The sequence below is a fragment of the Somniosus microcephalus genome, chromosome 13, assembly GCF_052327205.1.
Source record: "Somniosus microcephalus isolate GS21.2 chromosome 13, FLI_Smic_1.0, whole genome shotgun sequence".
Taxonomy (NCBI): Eukaryota; Metazoa; Chordata; class Chondrichthyes; order Squaliformes; family Somniosidae; genus Somniosus; species Somniosus microcephalus.
In genome coordinates this window covers 138,729,380-138,756,767 of record NC_140999.1, presented here as the reverse complement: position 1 = coordinate 138,756,767, position 27,388 = coordinate 138,729,380, and the positions used below count along the sequence as shown (strand labels likewise).

Here is a 27,388-nt window from a genome sequence, read left to right as displayed (position 1 = left end):
TCTACTTAGAATAAGTTTGTGAAAGTACTCACCAACCAGTCACCTACCTGTTTTCTGGTGTTGTATTTTCACTGCCGCCTCCTGTCCTGGAACCTTTTCCACCTAGGTTAGGCTCCTGAAATAAAATAAATTGAACCTACCTTTTCAACTTCCCCTAACCCCTAAAAGGTTAGAGGAGGTGGAAGGGTGGGAGACACTACACTGTAGTGTTTCGGGTTTAGCAACAGCTCCACCTATATAAGAGTTACTGGCCTCCTGCTCTCCCGACTGCACCAGCTGCTCCCTGGTGACGTCACACACTGATTACTATTTACCCCTCTCCTCTGCTGTTGATTTGGTACGCCTCGCAACTGCCGCCGGTTTTTAAGCCGGCCTCCTCCTCGCTGCTCTCTGCTGCTCCGAGTGGTCGGGCCTCGCAACTGCCGCCGGTTTTTAAGCCGGCCTCCTCCTCGCTGCTCTCTGCTGCTCCGAGTGGTCGGGCCTCGCAACTGCCGCCGGTTTTTAAGCCGGCCTCCTCCTCGCTGCTCTCTGCTGCTCCGAGTGGTCGGGCCTCGCAACTGCCGCCGGTTTTTAAGCCGGCCTCCTCCTCGCTGCTCTCTGCTGCTCCGAGTGGTCGGGCCTCGCAACTGCCGCCGGTTTTTAAGCCGGCCTCCTCCTCGCTGCTCTCTGCTGCTCCGAGTGGTCGGGCCTCGCAACTGCCGCCGGTTTTTAAGCCGGCCTCCTCCTCGCTGCTCTCTGCTGCTCCGAGTGGTCGGGCCTCGCAACTGCCGCCGGTTTTTAAGCCGGCCTCCTCCTCGCTGCTCTCTGCTGCTCCGAGTTATGTGCACTGACCGCCATTTACTACACCAACACTATATGAATGTATGACCATGTGTTGTAGCTAAGAACAATTGCAATAAAAAAATGCATTCATTAAAATAATTCCTAAAATTCAAAGCCTAACATAAAATACCAGTGAACTTCATCATAAAATGTTTGCTTCTGTGTGCAAAAGAAACTCAGTTCAAATAATACATAATATAATATTGCTAAATAAGGCATGTTCTTTCCAGCTTGCAGTGTGTGGGAACAATAGGTGCAGCCAGAATGCAAATACTGTATCTAGATTCTTGTTTCACCCACTGTATTTATATTCATATTCTGTGGTTTGTTGTGTTGCAATATACAGGAACATAGCCATTGCATTTACTAGCAAATACCAATCTGACATCTACTCAGTAAGTATTGACAACAAGAGGATTTAAACGCCAGGAAGTATGCACTCAAGTTAAGAAGAGGGCGACTTCTAGCTTATCCTAATCAGACTAGACTGTGCCACCTTTCAGCACTTTTAAACAGAAAAGAAAAGCAGTAGATTCCAGTTGCACAGCCTGTTGTATTTTCTTCCAAAGCAAGAAAAAATAAACTTAGTAAAACATACAATTCTAGCCAGACCAGATCTAGACTGGGAAAGTAGACAATCTTTGAAACCCAAGTGAAAAAGAAACCTAGGGGGTGATTTTAAACTGCCAGCCTCCCGTTTCTTGCCTGAAAAACGGGCAGCAGTAATTGAAAATCGGAGAGGGAAGCCCCTCGGCCAAGGCTCAAGGTCCACCTGTTGCCATTTTCAGGCAGATTTGTACAATTACTTTTTAACTTTAAATCTTTAGGGGACGAAGCCGTATATCTGGCTTGGACTCCACCAGTGAGGAAGTCTAAATGCCTCCACGCACTTGGTGCACCGAATGCCACACAAATGCCAGGTCTTGACCAACGCTCCCTCTAAGCTGCGCAGCCCAGGACCGGCTTTTATAATGCTAAATTCTGCACATGCATGAAACTGTGAATGGGCTGTGCAACCCCTTAAAGGGGCCGCACACCCAAAAAGAAGTTAGGCGGAACATTGGTCCTGACTGAGGAGCAAGAGAAGGAGCCCTCAGCTTAGGGAGTCTTGCCTATTTGATCAAGCCAGAACATCTCTAGCAATGGCTTCTCTTCCCACTTCCCAATGTCACCTATAGAATCTCCCAAGGATCCATCCTTGGTCCCATCCTCTTCCTCATCTACATGCTGTCCCCCGTGCTCCCGAACCCCATTAGCTTCACTGAAGTGCTGTCAAACTCCAGGATCTTCGCCTCAATTTTGCCAAACCCTAGCACTGTTCTCCAGTGCTGCCAAAGCATAGGAAAGCCCTCAAATAGAGAAAAATTCAACTCTCCTCCCAAGCACTGCTAAATAAGAACAACAACAACTTGTATTTTTAAGCTGCCTTTAAAGTAGTAAAACGTCCCAAGGTGCTGCAGAGGATTATTTTAAGACAAAAAATTTGACACCGAGCCACATAAGGAGAAATTAGGGCAGGTGACCAAAAGCTTGGTCAAAGAGGTAGATTTTAAGGAGTGTCTTAAAGGAGAAAGAGAGGTACAGAGGCAGAGAGGTTTAGGCAGGGAATTCCAGAGCTTAGGGCCTAGGCAACAGAAGGCACGGCCACCAATGGTTGAGCGATTATAATCAGGGTTGCTCAAGAGGCCAGAATTAGAGAAGCGCAGATATCTCGGGGGGGGGGGGGGGGGACTGAAGGAGATTACAGAGATAGGAAGGGGCGAGGCCATGGAGGGATTTGAAAACAAGGATGAGAATTTTGAAATCGAGGCGCTGCTTAACCGGGAGCCAATGTAGGTCAGCAAGCACAGGGGTGATGGGTGAACGGGACATGGTATGTATTAGGACACGGGCAGCTGAGTTTTGGATGACCTCAAGTTTACGTAGGGTGGAATGTGGGAGGCCAGCCAGGAGTGCGTTGGAACAGTCAAGACGAGAGGTAACAAAGGCATGGATGAGGGTTTCAGCAGCGGATGAGCTGAGGCAAGGGCGGAGACGGGCGATGTTGTGGAGATGGAAGTAGGCTGTCTTTGTTATGGTCGGAAGCTCAATTCAGGGTCAAATATGACACCAAGGTTGCGAACAGTGTGGTTCAGCCTCAGACATATGTTAGGGAGAGGGATGGAGTCAGTGGCTAGGGAATGGAGTTTGTGCCGGGGACTGAAACCAATGGCTTCGGTCTTCCCAATATTTAATTGGCGAAAGTTTTTGCTCATCCAGAACTATATGTCGGACAAGCAGTCTGACAATTTAGAGACCGTGGAGAGGTCGAGAGAAGTGGTGGTGAGCTGGAGCTGGGTGTTGTCAGCGTACATGTGGAAACTGATGCTGTGTTTGCGGATGATGTCGCCAAGGGGCAACATGTAGATGAGAAATAGAAACATACATAGAAGATAGGAACAGGAGTAGGCCATTCGGCTCCTCGAGCCTGCTCCGCCATTCAATGAGATCATGGCTGATCATCCAAACTCAGTACCCTGTCCCTGCCTTCTCCCCATATCCCTTGGTCCCTTTAGCCTTAAGAAATATATCTAACTCCTTCTTGAATATATTTAATGAATTGGCCTCAACTGCCTTCTGTGGTAGAGACTTCCACAGGTTCACCATTCTCTGGGTGAAGAAATTCCTCCTCATCGCTGTCCTAAATGGTTTACCCCTTATTTTTAGACTGTGGCCCCTGGTTCTGGACTTCCCCGCCATCGGGAACATCCTTCCTGCATCTAGTCCTGTTAAAATTTTATAAGTTTCAGTGAGATCCCCTCTCATTCTTCTAAACTCCAGCGAGTATAAGCCCAATCGACCCAATCTCTCATCATACGTCATTCCTGCCATCCCAGGTATCAGTCTGGTAAATCTTCCCTGCACTCCCTTCATGGCAAGAACATCCTTCCTCAGATAAGGTGACCAAAACTGCACACAATACTCAAGGTGTGGTCTCACCAAGGCCCTGTACAACTGCAGCAAGACATCCTTGTTCCTGTACTCAAACTCTCTCGCTACGAAGGCCAACATATCATTTGCCTTCTTAACCGCCTGCTGCACATGCATGCTTACCTTCAGTGACTGGTGCATAAGGACACCCAGGTCTCTTTGCACTTCCCCTTCTCCCAATCTATTGCCATTCAGATAATAATCTGCCTTCCTGTTTTTGCCACCAAAGTGGATAACCTCACATTTATCCACGTTATACTGCATCTGCCATGCATCTGCCCAATCACCCAACCTGTCCAAATCATACTGGAGTTTCTCGGCATCCTCCTCACAGCACACACGCCCACCCAGCTTTGTGTCGTCTGCAAACTTGGAGATATTGGCCTAGAAATTCGGTGGGCTGCGCCACCAGTTAGCGCCTAAAGAGGGCATTCAGTGGCTTTAGCGCCACTGGCCGTGCCTCCCGCGATATTTAGCGGGGTGCTAATGGCGGCGTTAGCCTGTAGCGCTGCGCCGCCACCGATGACGTCATCGGTGTGCGCAGCGCCCCGCTACCGCCCCGATCGCGATATTTGGTCGCGCCCGCCTCTGTAACGCCGATTGCAAATCGCGCCCGGTTCACGGGGCCTACCTGTGGCGGTAGTGGCGCAAATTAAGGTGGAGGTGCAGGGCGGCCATTTTTTCGGTGGCCGCCTTCCAGCACCTCCGTCCCTGGCCTCCTGGTCCCCGCCCCCCCCCCCCCCCGGGCAGTGCCAGCTGTGTCCCGAGAGCCCGGCACTTCTCCTCGGTGCCGGGCTCTTTTGCCGGCACTCGCGATCGGTCATCGCGCTGGTGCAGGCCCCTCCCCCTTAAGAAGGGAAGAAAGTACTGCAGTACCGCAGCGCGCCGTGCCGCAGCGTGTGGCTCTGTGGCACGTTGCGCTGCGATATTCAGTTTCAGCGCCCCAACAGGGACGCGGAGCACCTCGAGCAGCACCCCGCGTCCCTCTTGGGGCGCTCAAACTGAATTTCCAGTGGGCGCAACGGCTCCATTCGCAGCGGTAATTCCGGCGCCTAGGCGAGCTTGGCGCCCCGTTTGGGGCTCCACCGACTTTCTAGGCCATTACATCTAGTTCCCTCGTCTAGATCATTAATATATATTGTGAATAGCTGGGGTCCTAGGACTGATCCCTGCGGTACCCCACTAGTCACTGCCTGCCACTCGGAAAAAGACCCGTTTATTCCAACTCTTTGCTTCCTGTCTGCCAACCAGTTCTCTATCCAAGTCAGTACCTTGCCCCCAATCCCATGTGCCTTAACTTTACACGCTAATCTCTTATGCGGGACCTTATCGAAAGCCTTCTGAAAGTCCAAATACACCACATCCACTGGTTCTCCCTTATCTATTCTGCCAGTTACATCCTCAAAAAATTCCAGGAGCAGTTACATCCTCAAAAAATTCCAGTAGGTTAGTCAAGCACAATTTACCTTTTGTAAATCCATGTTGACTTTGTCCGATCCTGTCACTGTTTTCCAAGTGCTCTGCTATCACATCTTTTATAATGGACTCTAGCATTTTGCCCACTACCAATGTCAGGCTATAATTCCCCGTTTACTCTCTACCACCTTTTTTGAACAGTGGGGTAACATTAGCTACCCTCCAATCCATGGGAACTGTTCCAGAGTCTATAGAATTTTGGAAGATGGCTAGCAATGCATCTACTATTTCTAGGGCCACTTCCTTAAGTACCCTAGGATGTAGATTATCAGGCCCTGGGGATTTATCGGCCTTCAATCCCATCAATTTCCCTAACACCATTTCCCTACAAATACTGATTTCATTCAGTTCCTCCCTCTCATTAGACCCTATGTTCCCCGACATCTCTGGGAGGTTATTTGTGTCCTCCTTCGTGAAGACAGAACCAAAGTATGTATTTAATTGGTCTGCCATTTCTTTGTTCCCCATAATAAATTCCCCTGATTCTGACTGCAAGGGACCTATGCGTGACTTCAGAAGAACATAAGAAATAGGAGCAGGAGTAGGCCAATCGGCCCCTCGAGCCTGCTCCGCCATTCAATAAGATCATGGCTGATCTGATCCTAAACTCAAATCTACTTTCACTCTCCATCCCACCCAAACCCATGTGACTTCACCAATCTTTTTCTCTTCACATATCTATAGAAGCTTTTACAGTCAGTTTTTATGTTCCCTGCAAGCTTACTCTCATACTCTATTTTCCCCCTCTTAACTAATCCCTTTGTCCTCCTTTGTTGAATCCTAAACTGCTCCCAATCCTCAGGTTTGCTGCTTTTTCTGGCCAATTTATATGTCCTCTCCTTGGATCTTATGCTATCCCTAATTTCCCTCGTTAGCCACGGTTGAGTGACCTTTTAGAAACATAGAAGATAGGAGCAGGAGTAGGCCATTTGGCCCTTTGAGCCTGCTCCACCATTCAATGAGATCATGGCTGATCATCCAAATTCAGTACCCTGACCCTGCCTTCTCCCCATATCCCTTGATCCCTTTAGCCTCAAGAAATATATCCAACTCTTTCTTGAATATATTTAATGAACTGGCCTCCACCGCCCTCTATGGCAGAGAATTCCACAGGTTCACCACTCTCTGGGTGAAGAAATTCCTCCTCATTTCAGTCCTAAATGACTTACCCCTTATCCTTAGACTATGACCCCTGGTTCTGGATTCCCCGGCCATCAGAAACATCCTTTCTGCATCTAGTCTGTCCAGACCTGACAGAATTTTATAGGTTTCGATGAGATCCCCTCTCAATCTTCTAAACTCCAGTGAGTATAAGCCCAATTGACACAATCTCTCCTCGTACATCATTCCTGCCATCCCAGGTATTAGCCTGGTGAATCTTCGCTGCACTCCCTCCATGGCAAGAACGTCCTTTCTCAGGTAAGGTGACCAAAACTGTACACAATACTCAAGGTGCAGTCTCACCAAGGCCCTGTACAACTGCAGCAAGACATCCTTGTTCTTGTACTCGAACCCTCTTGCTACGAAGGCCAACATACCATTTGCCTTCTTAACCGTCTGCTGCACCTGCATGCTTACCTTCAGCGACTGGTGCACAATAACACCCAGGTCTCTTTGCACTTCCCCTTCTCCCAATCTATTGCCATTCAAATAATAATCTGCCATCCTGTTTTTGCCACCAAAGTGGATAACCTCGCATTTATCCACATTATAGTGCATTTGCCATGTTTCTGCCCAATCACCCAACCTGTCCAAATCATACTGGAGTTTCACGACATCCTCCTCATAGCTTACCCTCCCACCCAGCTTTGTGTCGTCTGCAAATTTGGAGATATTACATCCAATTCCCTCGTCCAGATCATTAATATATATTGTGAATAGCTGGGGTCCTAGGACCGATCCTTGCGGTACCCCACTAGTCACTGCCTGCCACTCGGAAAATGACCCGTTTATTCCAACTCTTTGCTTTCTGTCCGCCAACCAGTTCTCTATCCAAGTCAATACCTTGCCCCCAATCCCATGTGCCTTGATTTTGCACGCTAATCTCTTATGTGGGACCTTATCGAAAGCCTTCTGAAAGTCCAAATACACCACATCCACTGGTTCTCCCTTATCTATTTTACCAGTTACATCCTCAAAAAATTCCAGTAGATTAGTCAAGCATGATTTACCTTTTGTAAATCCATGTTGACTTTGTCCGATCCTGTCACTGCTTTCCAAGTGCTCTGCTATTACATCTTTTATAATAGACTCTAGCATTTTCCCCACTACCGATGTCAGGCTTACCGGTCTATAATTCCCCGCTTTTTCTCTACCACCTTTTTTGAATAGTGGGGTAACATTAGCTACCCTCCAATCTATGGGTACTGTTCCAGAGTCTATCGAGTTCTGGAAGATGACCAGCAATGCATCTACTATCTCTAGGGCCACTTCCTTAAGTACCCTGGGATGTAGACCATCAGGCCCTGGGGATTTATCGGCCTTCAGTCCCATCAATTTTCCTAACACCATTTCCCTACAAATACTGATTTCTTTCAGTTCCTCCCTCTCATTGCTTTATTTTTATGCCAAACAGGGATGAACAAATTCTGTGGTTCATCCATGCGATCTTTGAATGTTTGCCAATACCTATCCACTGTCAACCCATTGAGTAACATTCCCCAATCAATCCTACCCAACTCGCGCCTCAGACCGTCGTAGTTTCCTTTATTTAAATTCAGGACCCTAGTCTTTGAGTCAACTACTTCACTCTCCATCTTAATGAAGAATTCTATCATATTATGATCGCTCCGCCCCAAGGGGCCTCGCACAACAAGATTGCTAATTAATCCTTTCTCATTACATAATACCCAGTCTAAATAGGAGGGGGTCAAGGATAGATCCTTAGGGGACACCAGAGGTAACGATACAGGAGCGGGAAGAGAAGCCTTTGCAGGTGATTCTCTGGTTACAATTAGATAGATAAGATTAGAACCAGCCGAGTGCAGTCCCGCCCAGCTGGACGACGGTGGAGAGGTGTTGGAGAAGGATGGAGTGGTCAACCGTGTCAAAGGCTGCAGACAAGTCAAGAAGGACGAGGAGGGATAGTTTACCTTTGTCACAGTCACAAAGGATCTCATTTGTGACTTTGATGAGAGCTGTTTCGGTACTGTGGTAAGGGCGGAAACCTGATTGGAGGGATTCAAACATGGAATTGTGGGAATGATGGGCACGGATTTGAGAGGCGGCAACACGTTCAACGACTTTGGAGAGGAAAGGGAGGTTGGAGATTGGGTGGTAGTTTGCAAGGATGGAGGGATCAAGGAATCAATAAAACATAAGAATTAGAAGCAGGTGTAGGCCATACAGCCTGCTCTGCCATTCAATAAGATCATGGCTGATCTTCACCCTCAACACCACTTTCCCGCCCAATCTCCATATCCATTGATTCCCCTAGAGTCCAAAAATCTATCTATCTTAGCTTTGAATATAATCAACGATACACCATCCACAGCCCTTTGTGGTAGAGAATTCCAAATATTCACAATCCTTTGAGTGAAGAAATTCCCCCTTATCTCAGTCTTAAGTGGCCTACCACTTACCCTGAGACTATGCCCCCTAGTTCTAGACACTCCAGCCAGGGGAAACAATCTCTCGGCATCTACCCTGACAATCCCCCTCAGAATCTTGTATGTTTCAATGAGATCACCTCTCATTCTTCTAAACTCCAGAGAGTATCGGCCCATTCTACTCAATCTCTCATCATAGGACAGCCCTCTCATCCCAGGAATCAATCTGGTGAACCTTCGTTGCACTGCCTCTAAGGCCAGTATATCCTTCCTCAGATAAGGAATACAAAACTGTGCACAGTACTCCAGGTGTGGTCTCACCAAAGCCCTGTACAATTGTCGCAAGACTTCCTTACTCTTGTACTCCAACCCCCTTGCAATAAAGGCCAAAATGCCAGTTGCATTCCTAATTGCTTGCTGTACCTGCACGCTAACTCTCTGTGTTTCCTGTACGAGGACACCTAAACCTCTCTGAACACCAACATTTAATAGTTTCTCACCATTTAAAAAATATTCTGTTTTTCTATTCTTCCTACCAAAGTGAATAACCTCACATTTCCCCACATTATACTCCATCTGCCACCTTATTGCCCACTCACTTAATCTGTCTATAGCCCTTTGCAGGCTCTTTGTGTCCTCCTCACAGCTCAGAGCAAATAACAGATACATGCCTCCACTGGATGCATCCTGCATACCATTTCAATGTGTGCATTCAGCTTTGACAATGGTCGGGATAAAAATTAAATACAAATGATTTAATTAAAATAAATTATAATATTTAAAATAAAGGCCACTCATTTACACTACTCACAATAAAAATCCTAGAACAACATTCAATACTGAATGGAATTTTGTTTATTCAGTCACTGTAAATCAGTGCCCTGAGGTTGCGCTCTACATAGCCCTATTATAAAAAAAAGCTCTCTTGGGATTCCACAGGTGATGTCCTAGTATCTATTAAAATCCTTGAGTTGGGAATGCTGTTACAATCCATTAAAATCTATTGGTAACGCTTTAACAGTAACACCTTTATTCTTGCATGCTACAGAGGTGGCACTGTAACTTCCAAAAAGAAATTGGGATTGATATTTGTCTCACTACTACCGCACCTAAAAGCAGGCCAGTAGTGGGACCAAAATCATGCAAAAAGCAGAACCACTGGCATACCGCTGAAGATCTACCCGTTCTGAATTTTCCACAGATCTCAATTAGGCAGCAAGAGCTCCCACTAGAAACAGGAGGGGACATCATTTAATTTATGTAAATCAGGATCCTGATGCCAGTTCCTCAACCTGCTACCAGAGGTATTTAAAAGGATCCTCCGCTGCTCTCAGGTAAAACACTGCAATATTTGGGGAGATATTTTGCTTCTATTACATTGTGGGTTTTTTTGCTACTTCGACTATTTCTAAGTGCCTGTAGTGTCTGTACAATGTTTTGAACTCTTATGGGGCTTCTGGAAACAGATGTTTTTCTTCAGGGGGGTCCTTCTGGCAATTCGACTCTGGTTATAAGTTGAGGAGGAGGAGGAGCAGCAACAGGAAGAAGGTGCAAACAGAACTGCAGCTGTAGAGATAGGCCTGAGCCAAGAAATAGTCTGAGTGGAGAGTCCTACTTCTGCGGCATTGCAGTGAGGACCAATCCCTTGGTGGCGTTGGGCACTGAGGCCTTGGAGGTGGAAAGAGATGTTGGAATAGTTCACCGACTGAAGGACCAGTGGGAGTGACAAGCACAGGCAACCCAGAGTGGAGATGCCCGGTAGCATGAACCATGACAGGCTTGGGCTGTCAAAGAGTTAGTGCAGGGAATTGGTTGGTGGTGGAGTCGGTTCGGGCGGCCTTGCAGCGGTGAGTGGTTTCAATGCAACAGGCAGATTTGAGGAGAAATTAAACTTTAAAAAATTATTATAAATTATCAGTGAATCTTCATTATATCCTTTCCATGGCTCCAATATCCTTCTTATAACAGAGTCCCAAGAGCAGTACACTATACTCCAACTGTGGACTAACCAATGTGTTGTACAAGTTCAACATAACATAAAATATATATGCATAATACATTTCCCAGTAATCCAGTGCCCAAAATGGTAATTTTATATTGTGACATTGTAGATTAAGGCATGAACCTTTAGGTCCTACGTGCCTGTCATTTTTATTACCCAGCTTTCAACTATGTCACATCAGCTCTACTAGGTTCAGCACAGCTGTCGCATAATGGTTAAAAAACTAAACATGATATATTAAAAAATGCCTAGCAGGCAATAAATTAACCATATAATTCCCACTAATGTTGATAAACATGCTTGATGATCTACAAAGTGACGCTAGTTTTTATAAAAACTGCTTTTGTTTGATTTTGAAAAATTATGAAACATAGGTGGGTTGGTGTGTGGTGCTAAAGCACATAATGTCACAGGGTGGTAGGATATAGGGTCGGGAACAGGTCATTGCTCCTCCTTTTTGCCTCGGAATGGTAAATAGTCTGGGAAAATCCAAAGAGAGGGGGAGAAAATACATTTAAATATTTTTAAAAGAATGAAAATCTGCATTTAAACCCTTAAATTGACCTACAGGAAATGAAAGAAACACATTGTTGAGTATAATCATGATATTCCAAGTATGCTAGCTGACTGAATCAATAAAGGATTGTCAGAAAACAAGCTATGAATGATCCAATCATCATGGTATTCTCACCATGTGACTATATTATCAAAACCACACAGTTCATGCTTAAATATGTATTAATTCCTCCTACTCTGCTTGTAGTGCTTTGTGAAACTATAAACAATAAATGCTACAATACTGTAAACTTTTATTTACTACGTTATAAATACATAAAATGAGCACAGAACAAGCATTTCAGCACTGAAATGACAGTACATTATGGTGCTAGCAGTACAAAACAGTTCAACCCATACTATATAATATTCCACATCAGCAATTGATAAATAAAATCACTTGAAGTTAACAACAACAAAATGTTGGTTCAGAATGAGTGTAAAATTAAGCCCTCAGAATTTAAGGCGCAGCAGGAAGCAAAGTCATTTTTCTGGTGTTTTATTGCGATTATTTGAGCATTTAAAATTTTTTTATCCTCCTTGAGACCTGCACTGTAATTTCTGTTTCTTTGAATGCATTTTTATGGCCTCAGTATATCACATTAAAAATTGAAAAACTTCTACGATTGCATGTTCTTAAGTTTGCTGTGCCGAATGTGCATGAGTGATGGTTAGATTGCTTGAAACTTTAATTCTCATACTTTAAAAAGGAATATATAGCAAGAGTTTGACACTTTCCTCAAGCTCCAATTGTTTACACTGATTTCCGATTCTTTACACCCATTTCTATGTTACAGCGCATACTAATGAGATGGGCAGTAAATTTAGGTGCAAAGAGATATTTGCAAAATGGACATAATCTTGGGTGTAACTTGCCAATTACGTCTACTTAGCCTCATAGGTTTTTTCAGCTTCAATCTTAGGTATCTCAGAGGACTGGAGGACAGTTAACGTAGTACCATTATTCAAGAAGGGTAGTAGGGATAAACCAGGGAATTACAGGCCAGTGAGCCTAACATCAGTGGTAGGGAAATTATTGGAAAAAGTTCTGAGGGACAGAATTAGTCTCCAGTTGGAGAGGCAAGGATTAATCAAGGATAGTCAGCATGGCTTTGTCAGGGGGAGATCATGTCTAACCAATTTGATTGAATTTTTCGAGGGGGTGACTAGGTGCGTGGATGAGGGTAGTGCAGTTGATGTGGTCTACATGGATTTCAGTAAGGCTTTTGACAAAGTCCTGCATGGGAGACTGGTCAAGAAGGTAAGAGCCCATGGGATCCAGGGCAATTTGGCACATTGGATCCAAAATTGGCTTAGTGGCAGGAGGCAGCGGGTGATGGTCGAAGGTTGTTTTTGTGACTGGAAGCCTGTGTCCAGTGGTGTACCACAGGGATCGGTGCTGAGTCCTTTGCTGTTTGTAGTGTACATCAATGATTTAGATATGAATGTAGGAGGTATGATCAGTAAATTCGCAGATGATACGAAAATTGGTGGAGTGGTAAATAGCGAGGAGAGAAGCCTCAGGTTACAGGACGATATAGACGGGATGGTTAGATGGGCAGAACAGTGGCAAATGGAATTTAACCCTGAAAAGTGTGAGGTGATGCATTTTGGGAGGACTAACAAGGCAAGGTAATACACAATGAATGGTAGGACCCTAGGAAGGACAGAGGATCTGAGGGACCTTGGTGTGCATTTACATAGATCCCTCAAGGCAGCAGGACAGGTAGATAAGGTGGTTAAAAAGGCATATGGGATACTTGCCTTCATTAGCCGAGGCATAGAATATAAGAGCAGGGAGGTTATGATGGAGGTGTACAAAACGCTAGTTAGGCCACAGCTGGAATATTGTGTGCAGTTCTGGTTGTCACACTATAGGAAGGATTGCATTGGAGAGGGTGCAGAGGAGATTCACCAAGATGTTACCTGGACTGGAGTGCTTCAGCTATGAAGATAGACTGGACAGGCTGGGGTTGTTTTCCTTAGAGCAGAGAATGCTGAGGGGGGACCTGATTGAGGTGTACAAAATTATGAGGGGCATAGATAGGGTAGATAGAAAGGAACTTTTCCCCTTAGTAGAGGGGTCAATAACCAGGGGGCATAGTTTCAAGGTAAGGGGCAGGAGGTTTAGAGGGGATTTGAGGAAAAACTTTTTCACCCAGAGGGTGGTTGGAATCTGGAACTCACTGCCTGAAAGAGTGGTAGAGGCAGGAACCCTCACAACATTCAAGAAGCATTTAGATGAGCACTTGAAACGCCATAGCATACAAGGCTATGGACCAAGTGCTGGAAAATGGGATTAGAATAGATAGGGCTTGATGGCTGGCGCGGACACGATGGGCCGAAGGGCCTCTTTCTGTGCTGTATAACTCTATGACTCTATGGGCAGGAATTTAACTCAGAAGTCGGGTTGGAGGCGGGACTACAACTTTCAGGATGCGGCCAATCCACGCAATTTTAACTTGATTGACCTTGTTGAGCCCGCCCAGCGGGCTCAGCAGGCCAATTAAGGGCCACCCAGCAACAGGTGACGTCACAGACTGAAATGTTATCTGTCAAGAGCTTTTGACAGATGAAATATCAATGTTTCACAGCTGTTTGAAGCTGTCAAACACTGACAGTCTTACTTCTAACCTGAGTCCTTCTCCACAGACTCAGTTAGAAATCTCTCCTGCACAGTAAGCTGAAAGCTGTCACTTTTGACAGTTCGCAGCCATTCTGCTTTCTGTGCCGGTGAGCTGAGGGACTCCCGGAACCTAAAGGAAGGAAGGCTGAAAAGGTCATTTACACTTCTTTAATCACTTTAGACACACCAAACACACTTACCTTTGCACTCATGCACACATCACTCACCTGAACACCGACATCTCGACCCCTCCAAGTCCTTCAACCTGACGGCCCGCCTCCTCTAACTTGGCGTGGTTTGGAGCCGTCGGGAATCCTACACTTTAACCTTCAAAATAGGGATTAGGCTAAAAACTGCCTGTTAACTACATGTTGACAGGTGGTTAATTGGCATCCCTTCCCGCCTCGGGTAGGTGGGTCCCAGTGCGGGGCAGGTACCCGCCTCCTTTGAAACTGGCATGGAGGCGGGTTTGGGTGCGGGATGGGGTCGGGACCCCTGATTTCGGGATTTTAACCCCCTGCACGCCTCCAATCCCGACTCCACGGCACAATGAAAATCCTGCCCTCTGACTCTATGTATTTCAATACCATTTAATGGGCATGTGTGTTGTCTATTTGTCCTTCCAATGTGCAGCACATTACACTTTACAACAGAATTGTAACAATAAGCTTACAGCTGCTATGTGTTCAGACTGTGCTCCCATCATAATGTAGTGAATACTCAGGGCAAATGTAGTTCAGAAAAGCTCATTTATTACTGAAAACAACTCAAAACACCCTCCGTCATCATAGCTTGTACTAACTGGTTGCTGCCTGTCACTCTCTTTCTTCTGATGATCTCACCATGCTAGTGTCAGATATAAAATATGGAATGGTTCCTAAGATCACACTTATAATTATTCATTCACCTTGCACCCTCCGTAAACTTGAGCTCATCCAAAACTCTGCTGCTCGTATCCTAACTCGCACCAAGTCCTGTTCACCCATTACCCCTGTGCTCACTGACCTACATTGGCTCCTGGTCTGGGGGGGGGGCGTTGTGGGGCTGGAGGAGATTACAGAGATAGAGAGGGGCGAGGCCATGGATGGATATGAAAACAAAGATGAGAATTTTAAAATTGAGATGTTACTTAACCAGGAGCCAATGTAGGCCAGCAAGCACAGGGGTGATGGGTGAACGGGACTTGGTGTGAGTTAGGACACGGGCAGCAGAGTTTTGGATGACCTCAAGTTTACGGAGAGTAGAATGTGGGAGGCCAGCCAGGAGTGTGTTGGAATAGTCAAGTCTAGAGGTAACAAAGGCATGGGTGAGGGTTTCAGTAGCAGATGAGCTGAGGCAGGGGCGGTGTTGGGTGATGTTATGGAGGTGGAAATAGGCGGTCTGAGCAGTGACGCGGATATGTGGTCGGAAGCTCATTTCCGGGTCCAATATGACACCAAGGTTGCGAACAGTCTGGTTCAGCCTCAGACAGATGCTAGGGAGAGGGATGGAATCAGTCTCCATTTTGCAGTGGCACTGGAATGTCACATAGCTGCTTTTTTCTGTTACTAAGTCAAGTCATGATGGTGTGATGCTGGACATTTTTCACAAAACAAATAGTTGTATAAATGTACAGAATAATGATTCATTTAAACAAAGAAAATCCAGACGTGTATGTGGTCCTTCACTGCAACTGGGCTTATGCATATCATGTGCTAAGCCAAAACCAATTTAGGACTGTGCACCTATCTATGATTCACCCTGACCATTAATTATTTTGTATAAATTTGCCTGGTGTATCAGTGTGAGATAATCTCGCAATTTAGATGCTTTCATTTTCTATTTCTTCTGAACTTACTTTTCAAAACATTCTCATGCCAAATACACATTTGTTGCTAAATAATGTAAGGCAAATGTTTAGTCGAAGGTCATTCAACAGAAACAGAATATTTTAGTTCAGTGCTCTGTTCACATTAACAAAAACAGTGGTGGTATTGTATGTCTTTAAACTTCTTGTCTGAAATGTTATCTCACTCCTACAAAGAATTTATGTTGTCAGCTTTTGTTTCATGTTTTCATGGTACAAACAACACAGTATCATTCCATTTCATGACTGACAAAAAATTGTTATCTCAATATTTGAAAGATATATGTGATACTTCTTTCTGAATTTTGAAACAGTTTCACTGTTATCTATTCTTTACACTTCTTTGGCATAGGATCTTTTGTCTTAATTTTCTGCATTTTTCTTTCCACAGCTATTTAATTATTGTTATGGAAATAGCTAAAATCTAAAAATAATTTCCATTCAATAAAAAGTGGTATAACATACTAAGGAGGTTTACACACCATAGTAACAGAAAATCCCTTCATAAATGGCAATTTTCTTTTTTTGGTTTGATACTTTATGCAGTGGAGCCCCTACAGTACTTTCCATTTTTAAAAAACTTTCATATTAGTTGCTCCAGTATTTTAGATGATTCATTTTGGGTAGGCATGAGTTGACCTTATGTGGGTTGGGTAGATGTTTTTCATTGTTACCAAATTTCTACTGTAAGTTCGCTTGAGAATTTATTTGTGTGTTGGGAGTTTTTTTTTCCCAACGTGCCACACCAACTCGAGACACAATCTAACAAGTGCTGCGGTTGGCAGTGACAGCTCCACCCTTGAGCAATTGTGTTAAACCTCAGACTGCAGGTAGCAGCTCACAGCGGATGAAACTGGCCACTTGTGACAGGGAAGCTGGTCAGTGGAAGAACACGAGAGCAGTTGTCACTTGAGTTCCCTCTTCCTCTGTCTAGTTGCAATCGGATCTGTGCTAAGGACACTCAAACAAGAACGACACGGTGCTTATCGCAGGCAAGTCTTACCTCTTTTCTCCGCAGACTAAACCACCTTCTTCTGGAGAAGGACGCCCCGCCTCGCAAACTTAAGGGCCCTGTTGTGGAATTTAAAACATTATCAGAACGTGATTGAAGTCATATTTTCAGAAAGCTTTTTTCTTTAATGTAAAGACATATTTATTTTAAAGTACGATGTTTTGCCAAAGCAAAAACAAAAGTGAGGTAAATTTTCACTTTCGTTTTGAGAAATGATTTTATCTTTGTTGGGAATAGTAATGTTAACACTTATCGGTAATAGTTTTTTGAGGTGTAATAACATTTTTTCAAGTGTTCAACAAGTGTAAGAAGCGTGCTTTGTGCACATGCGCAGACGTGTTTAGCCGTGGTTCATCCCTCAAGTCCCGACCGTCCGTATGTGAGTTGCTGATAGGGTGGTGCCAGCTTTCTGCAATAACTGAACACATCACTCTCGAAGGTGTCATTTTAAGTGGCAGAAAAGCTACCAGAATATTACACAATTTAACCTTGCTTTGTCTGTAATTGAGATTTATAAAACTGCTTTCAAAATAACAATGAAACTTCACAATTAAAAAAGACTTGCATTTATATAGCGCCTTTCACGTCCCAGAGCGCTTTACAGCCAATGAAGTACTTTTTGAAGTGTAGTCACTGTTGTAATTACCACATGTGAGATAGGTAAGCATACTCTTTAAGGATAAAACAATTTCAGACAAGGGGGAGGGCATTCTGAGTAAATTATAGGAAAACACAGAATCAGGAGTGTGTTGCAAGGCTGTTACTTGTCAATTTCCAGTGCTAGCACCAATGGAGGTTGGCATTAAAGGAACTGAAAAATCAACAACAACAAAAAAGCACCAGCGGGCTAAGCTCATTTTCTCAGTATTAAATAGTGTCCATTAACATAATACCAATTAAGGGCTTGACAGTGACTCTTGGCACCAATCGGCAATATTTTCTGTTCAGTGCAATTATTGATCTCCATTGCCACCCATTACTCGAGACCCGAGTTAGAGTTATTGCATCTTTGAGATGGGTGAACATGTTGGTAGCAGTATAGCTGCAATATTTGCTGTCTTGCCTTGCCAAAGGAGCTGCAGGAGCACGGGCACGTACACAAACTACTCCCAGCTCAAGAAGTAGCTACCTGTCCATAATGGAAAAGCAATGCTTGCAAAAGCTGAGGCCCTCTAGGAAGATGGCTACTGACCTCTGCCTCGTACTGAAGGATGAGCTGCAGGCAGAGTCTTCAGTCAGCACTAGCCTCCCTGTGGTTGCCAAGGTAGCAACATCTCTGTTTCTATGTCACTTGTAGCTTCCAGGTCCCAATAGATTTCCATTATTTGAATATGCATATGGTATGGAAGCAAATCTTTTAGATTGTGTATGTTAATGCCTGCTTCCCAAGGAGTTCCCATAATTCTCCACAAATCTAACATTACTGAGCTTTTTCAAGGGGCGGAGGAAAGGCTTGATGAGTAGATGATAATGACTATATCTTGCTCCAGTGGTTCATGATATCTCTGCATAACTGGCATGCCAGGGTGTAAGTCCATTTCAACAGCATCCATAGCCAGACCAGAGTGCTGATCAAGTACTGAAGTGGTTCTTCAGGTTCTTGGACTATATCCCCCACCCCAACCACTTGTCTCAGGCTGAGCCAGACTGTTTGCAATTTAAGGCACCCTAAGCAATACCAAGCTCAGGTTTTGATCCCATATCCTTTCCATCACATGGATGACTTTATTCCACCATCGTAAAATCACCTGCCTCTGCCCCTACCTTGCCCCATTTGCCACTGAAAGCCTTATCCATGCCTTTGTCACCTTCAGACTTAATTCTCAAGCTTGGCATTTCATTCTCCACCCTCTATAAACTTCAGCTAATCCAAAACCTTGCTGCCTGTATGCCATCAGATTCAAGTCCTGCCCACCCCTGTCCTCGCTGACCTACATTAGCACCTGGCCAGTCAACATTTCAAATATTAAATGTTCATCTTTGTGTTTTAATCCCTTCATGGCCTTGCCCTATCTTATCTCTGTAATCCCCACCAAACTTTCCACCCCTCTAACAGTGGCCTGTTGTGCGCCCTTCCCTCCCTTTGCGTTCCATTAGCAGCTATACTTTCAGCCACCTAGGCCCATGATCTGGAATTCTCTCCCTATACCCCTTCACCTCCCCCCCCCCCTCCCCTTTAAGACTCTGCTTAAAACTCACCTCTTTGACCAAGTTCACCCTCCTAATATCTTCTCCATTGGCTCAGCATTTATTTTTGATTATGCCTCTGCGAAGCTTCTTGGGATGTTTTGCTATGTTAATGGCGCTATATAAATGCTTGTTGTTGTTTAGTGACTCATTGATCTATGTTCTGAGAAGGTTGGCAAAATAATTATAATCTGTTGCAATCTCCATAATATTACCATTGATAAGATTGGAAAGAATGAAATAACTTGCATTTATATAGCACCTTTCTTGACCTCAGGGTATCCCCAAAGCACTTCACAGCAAATTAAATGCTTTTATAGTCACTGTTGTACTGGGGAACTGCAGCAGCCAATTTGTGCACAGCATGGTTCCCATAAACAGCAATGAAATAAATGACCAGATGATGGATTTTTGGTGGTGTTGGTTGAGGGATAAATATTGGTCAGGGCATCAGGAGAACTCTCCTGCTCTTCTTCAAAAAGTACCATGGGATCTTTTCCATCTGAGAGAGCAGATGAGGACTCAGTTTAAAATTTCATCTGACAGGTGGCATCTCCAACAGTGCAGCACTCCCTCAGTACTGCACTGAAGTGCCAGCCTCGATTTTGTGCTCAAATCTCTGGAGTGGGGCTTGAACCCATGACCTTCTGATTTAAGAGTCCTACCACTAAGCCAAACCTTGCATTGCAAGATATGAAAAAGGCCGTTCAGCCATTTGATTTTCAGCATTCCAGAATGCCAGTTTTAACATCTGCCCATTACAGCACTTAGTGGTTTCTTAAATGAGTTCAGTGTCCTTGGCCTTAACCATCGGGCAACCTGTTTCAGCCATTCATCACCCTCTGTTTAAAAAAAAATACTTCTTGAAATCCATCCTAAATTTACCAATTACAACATCTGAATTTCTTGCCTTGCTGTTCTGCCGTATCTGAAAGTAATGCTTTTGGTTTATTTTTATATCCTATTGAGAATCACATTTCTCTATAAGATTCCCTCTGAAATGTCTCTTTGTGAGGCTGAAGGACCCTAGCAAATCAAAACACTTCTGAAAGCTCCTTTCTCTACTTTCAGCCTCATTGTTCTCTTCTTCACTGCCCTGGAACTTGGATGACTATCTTATGCTATCGTGACCAGATTGTTTGTAATACTTCAACTGCTGTCTGACCAGGGCACTATATAATTTCAGCTTGACTTCTGGGGATTTAAACTCAACTGATTTGGAATATAACACAGCATCCTACTTGCTTTGCTTCTGTTCCTCACATTGTTTGGGCATGGTGAGTGACAAGTCAACTAACACTCCTAGGTCTCTCTCAACTTCTCTCTTGGCAATATCCATTCCATCCATGCCTCCTATTTTTACTTCCAATACACAACATCTTGCAGTTGCCATGTTGATCTTCTACTGATCAGCGCAGGTCCAAACACAGTTGAGCTACCTTGTAAATTCCAGGTCATTTATGTATACCAGGAACAAGAGGGATCTTGGCAAAATGCCTGCGTTGCATCACTCAGTATTTCTTTCTATTGTGATGTGGCAATAGCGTGCAATTGCCTGATGATCTGGAGGGACCATAACATGAGGCAAATGAGGAACATCCGTCTACTGAGCATGCCAACATTTATCCTGCATTCTTATGTGTCTCACTGCAGATTCCAGTTTGTGTATCATTGTGTTTCTCTGCCTACTCTGCTTTTGTTGTTTATAGTCCATGTACAGTTCTAAGGATAAGGGGTAAGCCATTTAGGACAGAGATGAGGAGGAATTTCTTCACCCAGAGAGTGGTGAACCTGTGGAATTCTCTGCCAAAGAAGGCAGTAGAGGCCAATTCATTAAATATATTCAAGAAGGAGTTGGATATATTTCTTAAGGCTAAAGGGATCAAGGGATATGGAGAGAAGGCAGGAACAGGGTACTGAATTTGGATGATCAGCCATGATCTCATTGAATGGCGGAGCAGGCTCGAGGGGCCGAATGGCCTACTCCTGCTCCTATCTTCTATGTTTCTATGTGCAGAACTATAATGGTGTGATAAAACAGTGCATTAAGATGGAATAGTTTCAATAAGCGTACAAGTGAGATGGCTTTACTGTTATTGTGGATACTGCCATGATCTTGTGGTCTGAATGCTACTTCGGTCCTAATCAAGTCTAGTTGTAATTCCCAGGGGTATACCTGGGGTTGGCGGCTGTGATGCAGAGCACCCTCTAGTGGTGATAATTCTGATGCAACAGGATCAGTCCCAGTAGCTTCGTGAGGTGCCACCCCTAAATCCTAAGGTCCGAGATGTGTTCCATTGACATTTGTGCTGGGCTTGGTGTTGTCACAGGACTGCCACCAACATGAGAGTCAATTAGCAAACCCTGACCTCCATCTCGCCTTACACCGGAGGATATGGACTTAGAATGTGCACTCATCTGCTTCAGCCCAATATGATGCATCTGTCATTCCTCCTACATGTCTAGCTCTGCTGTTTATGATAACTTCGCCTAGGAGAAGCAAAAAATATAATTGAGTAAAATGATAATGAGGAAAGAATGAAAGACTTGCATTTATATAGCGCCTTTCATGACCACCGGATGTCCCAAAGCACTTCACAACCAATGAAGTACTTAAAACATTATCAGAACGTGATTGAAGTCATATTTTCAGAAAGCTTTTTTCTTTAATGTAAAGACATATTTATTTTAAAGTACGATGTTTTGCCAAAGCAAAAACAAAAGTGAGGTAAATTTTCACTTTCGTTTTGAGAAATGATTTTACCTTTGTTGGGAATAGTAATGTTAACACTTATCGGTAATAGTTTTTTGAGGTGTAATAACATTTTTTCAAGTGTTCAACAAGTGTAAGAAGCGTGCTTTGTGCACATGCGCAGACGTGTTTAGCCGTGGTTCATCCCTCAAGTCCCGACCGTCCGTATGTGAGTTGCTGATAGGGTGGTGCCAGCTTTCTGCAATAACTGAACACATCACTCTCGAAGGTGTCATTTTAAGTGGCAGAAAAGCTACCAGAATATTACACAATTTAACCTTGCTTTGTCTGTAATTGAGATTTATAAAACTGCTTTCAAAATAACAATGAAACTTCACAATTAAAAAAGACTTGCATTTATATAGCGCCTTTCACGTCCCAGAGCGCTTTACAGCCAATGAAGTACTTTTTGAAGTGTAGTCACTGTTGTAATTACCACATGTGAGATAGGTAAGCATACTCTTTAAGGATAAAACAATTTCAGACAAGGGGGAGGGCATTCTGAGTAAATTATAGGAAAACACAGAATCAGGAGTGTGTTGCAAGGCTGTTACTTGTCAATTTCCAGTGCTAGCACCAATGGAGGTTGGCATTAAAGGAACTGAAAAATCAACAACAACAAAAAAGCACCAGCGGGCTAAGCTCATTTTCTCAGTATTAAATAGTGTCCATTAACATAATACCAATTAAGGGCTTGACAGTGACTCTTGGCACCAATCGGCAATATTTTCTGTTCAGTGCAATTATTGATCTCCATTGCCACCCATTACTCGAGACCCGAGTTAGAGTTATTGCATCTTTGAGATGGGTGAACATGTTGGTAGCAGTATAGCTGCAATATTTGCTGTCTTGCCTTGCCAAAGGAGCTGCAGGAGCACGGGCACGTACACAAACTACTCCCAGCTCAAGAAGTAGCTACCTGTCCATAATGGAAAAGCAATGCTTGCAAAAGCTGAGGCCCTCTAGGAAGATGGCTACTGACCTCTGCCTCGTACTGAAGGATGAGCTGCAGGCAGAGTCTTCAGTCAGCACTAGCCTCCCTGTGGTTGCCAAGGTAGCAACATCTCTGTTTCTATGTCACTTGTAGCTTCCAGGTCCCAATAGATTTCCATTATTTGAATATGCATATGGTATGGAAGCAAATCTTTTAGATTGTGTATGTTAATGCCTGCTTCCCAAGGAGTTCCCATAATTCTCCACAAATCTAACATTACTGAGCTTTTTCAAGGGGCGGAGGAAAGGCTTGATGAGTAGATGATAATGACTATATCTTGCTCCAGTGGTTCATGATATCTCTGCATAACTGGCATGCCAGGGTGTAAGTCCATTTCAACAGCATCCATAGCCAGACCAGAGTGCTGATCAAGTACTGAAGTGGTTCTTCAGGTTCTTGGACTATATCCCCCACCCCAACCACTTGTCTCAGGCTGAGCCAGACTGTTTGCAATTTAAGGCACCCTAAGCAATACCAAGCTCAGGTTTTGATCCCATATCCTTTCCATCACATGGATGACTTTATTCCACCATCGTAAAATCACCTGCCTCTGCCCCTACCTTGCCCCATTTGCCACTGAAAGCCTTATCCATGCCTTTGTCACCTTCAGACTTAATTCTCAAGCTTGGCATTTCATTCTCCACCCTCTATAAACTTCAGCTAATCCAAAACCTTGCTGCCTGTATGCCATCAGATTCAAGTCCTGCCCACCCCTGTCCTCGCTGACCTACATTAGCACCTGGCCAGTCAACATTTCAAATATTAAATGTTCATCTTTGTGTTTTAATCCCTTCATGGCCTTGCCCTATCTTATCTCTGTAATCCCCACCAAACTTTCCACCCCTCTAACAGTGGCCTGTTGTGCGCCCTTCCCTCCCTTTGCGTTCCATTAGCAGCTATACTTTCAGCCACCTAGGCCCATGATCTGGAATTCTCTCCCTATACCCCTTCACCTCCCCCCCCCCCCTCCCCTTTAAGACTCTGCTTAAAACTCACCTCTTTGACCAAGTTCACCCTCCTAATATCTTCTCCATTGGCTCAGCATTTATTTTTGATTATGCCTCTGCGAAGCTTCTTGGGATGTTTTGCTATGTTAATGGCGCTATATAAATGCTTGTTGTTGTTTAGTGACTCATTGATCTATGTTCTGAGAAGGTTGGCAAAATAATTATAATCTGTTGCAATCTCCATAATATTACCATTGATAAGATTGGAAAGAATGAAATAACTTGCATTTATATAGCACCTTTCTTGACCTCAGGGTATCCCCAAAGCACTTCACAGCAAATTAAATGCTTTTATAGTCACTGTTGTACTGGGGAACTGCAGCAGCCAATTTGTGCACAGCATGGTTCCCATAAACAGCAATGAAATAAATGACCAGATGATGGATTTTTGGTGGTGTTGGTTGAGGGATAAATATTGGTCAGGGCATCAGGAGAACTCTCCTGCTCTTCTTCAAAAAGTACCATGGGATCTTTTCCATCTGAGAGAGCAGATGAGGACTCAGTTTAAAATTTCATCTGACAGGTGGCATCTCCAACAGTGCAGCACTCCCTCAGTACTGCACTGAAGTGCCAGCCTCGATTTTGTGCTCAAATCTCTGGAGTGGGGCTTGAACCCATGACCTTCTGATTTAAGAGTCCTACCACTAAGCCAAACCTTGCATTGCAAGATATGAAAAAGGCCGTTCAGCCATTTGATTTTCAGCATTCCAGAATGCCAGTTTTAACATCTGCCCATTACAGCACTTAGTGGTTTCTTAAATGAGTTCAGTGTCCTTGGCCTTAACCATCGGGCAACCTGTTTCAGCCATTCATCACCCTCTGTTTAAAAAAAAATACTTCTTGAAATCCATCCTAAATTTACCAATTACAACATCTGAATTTCTTGCCTTGCTGTTCTGCCGTATCTGAAAGTAATGCTTTTGGTTTATTTTTATATCCTATTGAGAATCACATTTCTCTATAAGATTCCCTCTGAAATGTCTCTTTGTGAGGCTGAAGGACCCTAGCAAATCAAAACACTTCTGAAAGCTCCTTTCTCTACTTTCAGCCTCATTGTTCTCTTCTTCACTGCCCTGGAACTTGGATGACTATCTTATGCTATCGTGACCAGATTGTTTGTAATACTTCAACTGCTGTCTGACCAGGGCACTATATAATTTCAGCTTGACTTCTGGGGATTTAAACTCAACTGATTTGGAATATAACACAGCATCCTACTTGCTTTGCTTCTGTTCCTCACATTGTTTGGGCATGGTGAGTGACAAGTCAACTAACACTCCTAGGTCTCTCTCAACTTCTCTCTTGGCAATATCCATTCCATCCATGCCTCCTATTTTTACTTCCAATACACAACATCTTGCAGTTGCCATGTTGATCTTCTACTGATCAGCGCAGGTCCAAACACAGTTGAGCTACCTTGTAAATTCCAGGTCATTTATGTATACCAGGAACAAGAGGGATCTTGGCAAAATGCCTGCGTTGCATCACTCAGTATTTCTTTCTATTGTGATGTGGCAATAGCGTGCAATTGCCTGATGATCTGGAGGGACCATAACATGAGGCAAATGAGGAACATCCGTCTACTGAGCATGCCAACATTTATCCTGCATTCTTATGTGTCTCACTGCAGATTCCAGTTTGTGTATCATTGTGTTTCTCTGCCTACTCTGCTTTTGTTGTTTATAGTCCATGTACAGTTCTAAGGATAAGGGGTAAGCCATTTAGGACAGAGATGAGGAGGAATTTCTTCACCCAGAGAGTGGTGAACCTGTGGAATTCTCTGCCAAAGAAGGCAGTAGAGGCCAATTCATTAAATATATTCAAGAAGGAGTTGGATATATTTCTTAAGGCTAAAGGGATCAAGGGATATGGAGAGAAGGCAGGAACAGGGTACTGAATTTGGATGATCAGCCATGATCTCATTGAATGGCGGAGCAGGCTCGAGGGGCCGAATGGCCTACTCCTGCTCCTATCTTCTATGTTTCTATGTGCAGAACTATAATGGTGTAATAAAACAGTGCATTAAGATGGAATAGTTTCAATAAGCGTACAAGTGAGATGGCTTTACTGTTATTGTGGATACTGCCATGATCTTGTGGTCTGAATGCTACTTCGGTCCTAATCAAGTCTAGTTGTAATTCCCAGGGGTATACCTGGGGTTGGCGGCTGTGATGCAGAGCACCCTCTAGTGGTGATAATTCTGATGCAACAGGATCAGTCCCAGTAGCTTCGTGAGGTGCCACCCCTAAATCCTAAGGTCCGAGATGTGTTCCATTGACATTTGTGCTGGGCTTGGTGTTGTCACAGGACTGCCACCAACATGAGAGTCAATTAGCAAACCCTGACCTCCATCTCGCCTTACACCGGAGGATATGGACTTAGAATGTGCACTCATCTGCTTCAGCCCAATATGATGCATCTGTCATTCCTCCTACATGTCTAGCTCTGCTGTTTATGATAACTTCGCCTAGGAGAAGCAAAAAATATAATTGAGTAAAATGATAATGAGGAAAGAATGAAAGACTTGCATTTATATAGCGCCTTTCATGACCACCGGATGTCCCAAAGCACTTCACAACCAATGAAGTACTTTTGAAGTGTAGTCACTGTTGTAATGTAGGAAACTCGGCAGCCAATTTGTGCACAGCAAGCTCCCACAAACAGCAATGTGATAATGACCAGATAATCTGTTTCAGTGATGTTGATTGAGGGATAAATATTGGCCAGGACACCGAGGATAACTCCCCTGCTCTTCTTCAAAATAGTGCCATAGGATCATTAACGTCAGCCCGAGATTGATTTGCCCCATATGCTTGGTCAGCACCCATCGAGCATTTGCACACCATATTTGGCTTATGTTGTGATAGCGACATGACATATACATTACAAGCAGCTTCCAATATATGGTCACCGTCCCTATCCCTCCTTTTATATGGCATTTAACTATTATTGTTACCTTATCTTTGTGGTTTTCCATAGGTTATTGTATTCCTTGCATACTTCATCCATGATATATATATATGTCCATGGATAGCTCTTTCAAAGAGCCGGCACAGGCACGATGGGCCGATTGGCCTTCTGTGCTGTAAGATTCTATATGATTCTATATCCAGGCAGTTGGGGATGCCATTCACCGTCCCTGCAACATCTTGAGATGCATAGTGCCAGTTGGCCTTGATGGAAATGTAAAAGATCAGTCCACCTCTCCAAAACCCCATCAACTAATTCTGAAAGAGCCTGACAGTAAAACAGACTTTTATTCTGCAGCTCTGTGCATTAGTTTCTACTAAATTCCACCCTCCACAGCACTGTTCACCTTTCCAGTTGCTACTTAAATAGTTAAATGCTTATTAAACCACATGAGAATTGTGAAACCCACATGATCAGTGTCATGGCCAATATTGATCAATCAACCAACACAATAAAACAGATTAGGTTCATTCATCTCATTGCTGTTTGTGGGACCTTGATGTTTGTGAATTGGCTGCTTTATTTCCTTGCATTACAATAGTGACAACACTGTAAGCTACTTCATTGGCTGTGAAGCACTTTGGGACATCCTGAGGCCATGAAAAGCACCATATGAATACA

The 27,388-nt window shown here is 44.0% G+C and overlaps 1 protein-coding gene across 5 annotated transcripts in view; it reads left to right on the top strand.

The window, feature by feature from the left end:
* Nucleotides 1–27,388, top strand: part of bcas1 (brain enriched myelin associated protein 1) — a 250,541-nt gene that overhangs the window by 26,125 nt on the left and 197,028 nt on the right. Inside the window, exon 1 of one of the 5 annotated variants that reach the window (XM_086005297.1) lies at nucleotides 16,638–16,837. The exons of 1 other annotated variant lie outside the window; for it this stretch is intronic. The gene's annotated coding sequence lies outside the window, so the exon portion shown is untranslated. Of the gene's footprint in view, nucleotides 1–16,637; nucleotides 16,838–27,388 lie in introns of those variants that run through there. 3 more of the 5 variants (XM_086005296.1, XM_086005293.1, XM_086005295.1) reach the window with 3 other exon arrangements.